This window comes from Papaver somniferum, chromosome 5, assembly GCF_003573695.1.
Source record: "Papaver somniferum cultivar HN1 chromosome 5, ASM357369v1, whole genome shotgun sequence".
In the NCBI taxonomy this organism is placed as follows: domain Eukaryota; kingdom Viridiplantae; phylum Streptophyta; class Magnoliopsida; order Ranunculales; family Papaveraceae; genus Papaver; species Papaver somniferum.
In genome coordinates this window covers 132,553,234-132,561,273 of record NC_039362.1, presented here as the reverse complement: position 1 = coordinate 132,561,273, position 8,040 = coordinate 132,553,234, and the positions used below count along the sequence as shown (strand labels likewise).

Genomic DNA, 8,040 nt, shown 5'->3' with positions numbered 1-8,040 from the left:
TAGTAATTTAAGTTTCATGTTCAGAGCACATCTTTAGATCATAACATCTTAAGTTCACAAACAAGTTCGCGGACTTAAGTAAACCGGTTGAGTTTTCCAAACTCAGCAGAAATTCTCGGAAAGAGAACTTCCGCCAGTTCGCGGACTGAGCACACAAACGAGTTTTGGAAAATCCAGCAGAAATTCTCGATCGAGAACTTCCGACAGTTCGCGGGCTGAGTCTGCGGACTGGGTTCGCGAACTTGGAAAGCCAATTCCACAATCTTTCTGATTTCTCTTGATCAACAAAGTTCGAAAACTTCGGTTCAAGGAATACATGGTTATGTAATCTAAACTCTTATTTCAATCATTGAGACATTCTCAGAGGACGCTATGTAGTCGTTATTCACAGACCGATTCACGTCAGAGAAATTCTCAAAGTGATTGAAACTTTTCATGACTTTCGTCACTAGGTGAAGATAAACTTGATCAAAGCGAAACGCTTTACCAACACACGATTTCGAGAAAAAGATAAGCAATGAATGCTCAGCTCGAAATGTCAAATGTGTATGATCTAGTATATATAGAATACGACTTTTGTCTCATAAGAAGTAGGAGATAGCAGAGATAGACTTTTGAGTGATAGATAAGTTCAAGTATCCACATACCTTTTTGTTGATGAAGTTCCATGGTTCCTTGTATAGATCTTCGTCGTTGTACGATGAATCGCCATGAAGTCCTTGAGCTCAATTACACTTTTCTATCCTAGTCCGAGACTTCGCTATGTAGGCTAGAAATCAGGACTCATAGTTTTGATCACTAACATTGACAAACATGCTTGAGATAGCAACACATGCGAGGTTGACCGAGCTGTGCTCTAACACCCTAGAATAAACAAACTAGGTGCAATCAAAGTTTCAACAACCGTTAGTCAATCAAATGAATAATCGAAAATTAAAATAACAATGCAATTATCTAGTTTCCCACCAATGGTACTCGTAGAGCTTCTTGATCCCACATAAGTCTTTAATCGAGTGGTCATAAAAGATTTCACCTAATTAGGGTACTTTTCTCTCTGGACAAACGTCTCCACCAGAAACAACACGAATGAATTTTGCCTGGCTCTTAGGATAGTTTGCATCAAATGCAAACTCTAGTATTTAGACCAAGGTTGTTTGAACAATAAGGAAATTCCAAAACCGAAAATATTCTCAAGATATTAACATTAAAGTACCTAATTTCGGTTTTCCTATTTCCACTTAAATGCCAAACCATATTCCCGAAATCTCTCATAAAAAACTTATATCATTAGTGTGGCACATTAACTAATAATATTTTCCATAGGATATGCTTTAATTGCCGCTAATTAAAACATATATTATGAAAATCATAATTAAATGCTTCTTAGTATTTCGGTATGTGATCTCCTTGAGCTTAGAAATATCTTTGAACAATTAATGATAAGAGTTATGTGCATGTTCAAATAATGTCGACATTTAGAAGTTTCTCTCAGCAAACCCTAATTCCAAGATCACACAAAACATAAAGAGATAAGTGAATATTGGAAACTCGGTTTTGCTCATTGGGATTGATTCTACCATGAATCCCAATGTAAGTTGTGACCGCTTATACCATGTTTGCCAAACTAGGTTGTGACCGGTTACACCATGCTTCCAGAAGGTAGCTTGTGATTGGTTACACCTACTTCCCAAGTTAGCTTGTGAACGGGTTACACCTTGCTTCCAAAAGTATCTTGTGACGGATTAGAACTAACTTCCCAATGTAGCTTATGACTAGTTACACCTTGCTCCACAAAGTAGCTTGTGACTGATTACAACTTGCTACACACTATAGGCTATGACCATTTATACCTCAATTCTCAACATAAGTTAAGATAGGTTCTACCTTGTCATTTGTATTGGTCATTCAAAATATATTCAATAAAGAACCAGACCAATCATGATTTCCTTTAGATTAGGAAACAAGTTCGTATATGTACTTCCTTTAAGCAAATGTTATAAAACATTGTTTCCTAGGATGAAATCAATACCTATAGATTACACATATTCACGTAACTAAATACAAAGATTATGTTTATGTAGTATTTAAGAAGTTCCAAAAGATAAGCGTTTATATTTTGTAATTCAATAGATTCCTTAACACTTTGATCATAATGATATGACCAAGTCTAATCACTTGAGTATTATATATATACAACTTCGCATGTTATGTTTTCAATATAATACGACTTGAAATTAGGAATGAAAACAAGTCAAGTTAGTATTACTAACCTCAAGTGGAAGGATGATGTCCTCGTTGCAATGGTTACTTCTTCTCATTCTTCAGGTCGTTGGAGTAATACTTGTACGTCTCAACATTCCTAGACTTTCTAGTCTAACCTAAACGGAATTGACTCTAGTATTTAATCAAGCGACTCTAGACAAGTTTTGATACTAGAATATGACAACCAAACTTGATATACCAACGGTTGGTGGGTTCAACCGAGCTATGTTCTAACATCCTCACTCAGAGGTAGTTCCGTATCTGATTGAGATTTTGCATTCTCCTAAAGATTCTTATAGATAGATCTCATTAAAGTATGGTCGGAGATACCTATCAACTTGTTAAAATCGATCTGAATCTTTTTTGCCATCTGTAACAGAGAGAATAACGGACTTAACTTATAAAATGTTTTCATTTTAGTCTTAGTGGGAATGGAACTTAGGACCAATAATCACTAAGGACGCTAGCTCATTTTCACTATTTGCGAATGAAACCTTTAGTCCCACATAGGAGAAATTAAAGATGATATCTCTCCATATTACTAGGATTTTTGGATATAAAAGTGGCCCTTTGGGTGATACACACTTTTGTGTGAGGGGGAGGACTTAAGCAATGGGCTAGTTGGTGCAACCACACATTTCACACACACGCGGTGCTTCGCAGCACGCACGTCGTTGTCGTTCGTCCGTATGGGCGGGCCGGGCTTGGGAGTGGGTGTGGGTCAACCATGACTTATCTTTTGGAAAAAATAATTTTGAATTATTTCCATAAACAAATTAAAAAATCAAATTAAATATAGGGGGTCTGACTTGGCATGAATCTGTTTTCTTTCCGTTTTTTATAGTTATGTCTAAATAATGTGTTGAGCGGTTTCTGCCCATTTTAAAAAATCTTGTTATTAATTCGAATTTATTTTTGTCATTAATTCTGATTTTCTCGTCAAATTGCATTAACTGCACATTATTTCGACCTTCTCTCTTTTCCCCTATATAAACCACTCGAATTCCTTATTCCAAAATGTATCCAGAAGAGACTACTCTTCCTCTTTATTTCGTCCCTTCTCTTTTTGTGTGGTTCTTTCCTTCTGTACTTTTGTTGTTGAGTTTGTGAAGTGAGCAAGTATTGTAGTGCTTATAATACTTGTATACGCCAGTTTTATCCAGGATATGACTTACCACAGGACAACTTGATGATCAAATGACTCTGTTCCCAGTGGACTTGTATATATACGACAAGTTGTCCTATATACAACAATTTTTGAGGCGTATCGGTGGACTACCGTGTTAAGTGCAACTTGATGATCAAGTGACTCTGTCCTTAGTGTGTTTTTTACAATTCTATTTAATTTCATTTTCCAGGTATTTAAAAATCTAGGGCCCAACACTCCCTCACCCCAATCAATGTGATATCAAAACAAAATGGGGAACGACTGTCCCCATCAGGTTCCCTATAATCAAGTTTGGGGGTTGGGGCTGACATTATACAACACATCTGAGGAGGCTTTGTTAACAAATATTCGCCACCACCAACAACATCATGTGATTCGTGTTCACATTAATATTGATATTACAAGTATACCGGGAAGTAAATCACTTTCTTATTCAGAACACTCCAATCACAAATACATAAATACACAACATATTTTGGCCCTAACTTAATTGATATTATACACTTCATATTTTGGATGTGATACAACATGCAGATTCAATTATTTTCCATCAATCGAAAAATGTTGCACAGCATGTAAATGTATTTATGTTCTTGTTCCTCTTCCACCACTAGTAAACCAATTTATAACCTTCTGGAGTAGACCATAATGAGATTGCTTATTAATACGAGGCAGTTAAGCTTTTCAAACCTCTTTTCTCAAGTCTCATTCTTCTCCTATGCAAATTGCTTCCCCTACATAAAAGATTCGATTGCAATGACGTCGTTAAATTTTGAAAAACACTACGCTAAAACACAGACTGCTAAAGATAACTTCTAGCCTGGAGCAGTATCTATCCCAGGGTGCACTTAACTAGAAGGCTTGTAGTTCCGTTTGAATAAACTATCATGTGAAACACAACAGCATATGAAAACATGAAAGAGCCATCTGCGAGACTGTGACACCATCACAAAAAGGTTTCTCCTAAGGGCCGTGCTAAATAAATAAAAGCCATTTCAGTAGATACTTTGAAGCTTCTTGTAATTGTTAGGGATTTCTAAAGCATCAAAAGTGGACAAAATGCCACGGCACTCACTTCCCTTTTGAAATTCATCAAAATGATGCATTCTCGTTTCGGCCACGATACTCTCCCTACATAATTCGGAGGAGTATTATGCTCGAACTAGTAAAAAACCAGATGTGACTCCAAAGGGAGACAGTTTTTCAAAATGGTGTTTGAAACAAATTTTACCAACGAAATAACACATATTTTGGCGCCTTTTCTCTCCTTAGACGCCTCGCGCGCCTAGGCGAGCGCCCAGGGTGCCTTTTACAACATATATACTAGTGATGCAATATTTTGAGATGCGGCGCGCATGCACACTATATATATTAGTATACTTACCAGTACTGATTGAGGAACATAACAGAATCTGCTGCTACTTTTTTGCCATCGTCATTGCGGTGCCAATGGTACAACGCGTGCGTACGATTCATTATCTCCAGAGTAGAATGACCATAAATGGCTTCCCTGAATGCAGAATATTCCGGTTGCGGATCTCTAAACCTTCAAGTGTCAAGAACAGTGGTTAACATGAGATATCTTAAACAAGAGGATGTGAAAGAAAGAATACAAAAACAACTTGAAACTCTATCAGGACAAATAATCAAAGCAGAGCTTTTGCTTTATGAAGGCCTAGCTTACTTTGAAGCAAGACCTTCCAGATTTCCTCCGTCACCAATGGTTAAGTAAACAGGAGCTGACTTGTCAGGCACCGGATAAGGATAACCAGTTGATACATTGTAGTGTATGTTGGAAATACGGTACTGCAAATCAAATTTATTAGTAGAAACCCACATAAAGATAGTATAATGAAGCTAACCAAGATAAGTAGACAAAGAAAAGGAAAAGAAGGACGTACTGATCTTTCGTATGCATGGACATGGCCAGACAAGACGAAATCAACTCTATATTGTACAAACCAACTCTCAAATGTAACACGCATACTTTCAGCTTCCATGAAGTGGCCTTCATTACTGTTGTAAAGCGGTACATGCATGAGAACAATGAGCCAAGGTGTCTTCTCTCTATTCACTCTAGCTAGCTCTCCGCGGAGCCACCTCCATTGAGGGGTGTACTTCACTGATAAGAATTTTAATGGTCCCGAAGTTAGAAAAGAAATACACAAGAAAAACAATCTCCACAATTCTGAGTGTTGAGTAAACACAAATTAAACCCCAACAATACTCAGAAATCAGACTAAAGCATCATAAGACATAACACAATGAATTCCATATTGTCCAGGAGTCGAGAACAGAATTCGAAGTTTCACCATAAAAATGGAACAATTGGAATTGGGTGCACATATCCGTATTTAAGACATTGACAATCATATAGTGAAGAAATGATGGAGCAGTCAGAAAAAAAAGGAGTTGAGATATTACTAAATGGAGAATAGCTTGATAGTACGATAATATGAGCAGAAGCACGTCGGATTGCATACCAAAGAGGATCACTACTGTTCGAAGCCTGGAAAGGCGTAGCATACCTGTACATGAAATTTTTGAAAGGAAGAACTTCTCCCTGCACAAATATCGCCAGGCAAACATTGTGTATCATTTCATTAGTGCCATAAAGGAAAACTCATAATTCACAAAAAGACATTATTTACGTTATATGACATTGACGAAGAGATCTCAATTGCTTCTATTTCATGTAGGACAACCAGAAAGACTCAAGGCGACAAAAGGGATTTTCAGCGATGAATTTAAACCTTGCCCATGTTAAATCAAACAAGAAAATTACCAGCTCAGGCTTGTAATCGATTTCGTGGTTCCCAACTATCCAAATCCAAGGCTGATATGCAGTGCTACGTTCAGCAAAGCGTCCCCATGAGTCCCACCTAATACCGATGTCGTTCTTTTTGTACTTATCTGCATAAGAAAGATCTCCAAGAAATAGAACTGCTTGTCCTTTACTTTGCATATAATGCTGAAAGAGAATTATAGGTCTGGCCCAAATCGCCTGAATTCACAAAACAGAAAAGAGATGAGAATTCTACTCACAAACTACAAATTTTCCAAGTAATATCGGCAAAACTTTATGAAGATAGCTTCTGGTACAGGGGAAACTGCTTAAGTAAAATTAGAGGAGTAATTACTAAGTTACCAATAATTCCGAAAGTGTAAGCAGCATCTGGATCAATCTTTGGAGGTGTGTGAAACCAAAATGTTCGGGCAGAATTACCCCTTCCAATCTTGTAGTAGTATTTGGTGTCATACTAAGAACAAGAGACTCATTTCGTATCAGGATATGGAATAAGATATGTGCTGGATAATCACTAGTTTCATCAACAAGCATATGTAATAGGAGTTAAACAAACAAAACCGTTGGCGAAAAATACCTCAAGATCATCGACAAGGCAATGATGAATATAACCAGATTTATACTGGTAAAATGTGTAGTTTGTGGTTGTTCCCTCAGCACTCCACCTGTATTGATGCTTAGACTTCCCATACTGCACTTTGCTTGGCCCAGGAATTTCAGTTGTAATCCACGAAACTATGACAGATTTCCCATCATAATCACCTTGAGTAATATGCACCTAATAAATTAAGAAGTTAATCCGATAAGTAATGGTTGAACTATGACATGACATCTGGAATCATAAACAAGTAATTCTCTTTTATTACATTTATAGGAAGTGAAAGATACAGTGACTTACTTGTTGAGGCGCATTATGACCTTTAGGAATTGCAAATACTTCATTATCAAGAGGAATGTCTGTAGACGGCCATTCTTTACGTATGAAAGAACTAGTAAGCCCTGCCTTGCTATCCTCCGCACAGCTCAATAAAACTAGACATATGAGTAAACCCTGAAATGACAAAGTCGGTGCACTCATTCTCGCAAGCATGATTCCTAGCCTGGAACAGCAACAACCATTACTCAGAGGTTAAGAATTATACAGATATCCAAATACAAAACCAAATTCACTAAGGTTGAGTCTTTGCATGGCCACTACAAATTAACAACCTGAATTTAAACTAAAACGTACCGAAGATTTGGCTTTCTTCTACATTGCTTAGTGAACATTATGAAATGAAGAGCTGAATCTAAGAGAGAGAGAGAGAGAGAGAGAGAGAGAGAGAGAGAGAGAGAGCCTGAGCCGAGAGCTGGTTGTTGACTTGTGGCGGTGGCGTTTGTGAAGTAGTTGTTGGTTGCTTTGACAGAAAGATACAAATAGATTCATCGTATTATCATCATCAATGATGCTACCAACAGGTTGAATTAGTATATTACTTATTTTGTGTGAGCCTGAATCACATGATGATTTTTTTTTTGAAGCATTTCACATGATGTCGATGGGATGGCGAATAATTGTTGACGAAGCCTCCTCAGTTGGTTATAGAAGCATCATCATAGATGGAGATGTTAGGGTCATTGGTCGCAACCTGAATGGAGAGTCAAGCTTATGATGCAGATGCTGGGGCCATTTGTTGCATCCTCAATGGAGTGCCGAGTTTCCCGGCAAATAACAGCTCAAATTGGTCTTGTCAAGATGCTCCTCAAGATTCTCATCCGTTGAGCCTTCATTATTCAAACACATGTGCGGCATGTGGCAATGAAT

The 8,040-nt window shown here is 37.5% G+C and overlaps 1 pseudogene; it reads right to left on the bottom strand.

Annotated features, from left to right (window-relative positions):
• Positions 1-3,785: 3,785 nt before the first annotated feature.
• LOC113277823 lies at positions 3,786-7,589 on the bottom strand (annotated as a pseudogene).
• Between the last annotated feature and the right edge of the window lie 451 nt (positions 7,590-8,040).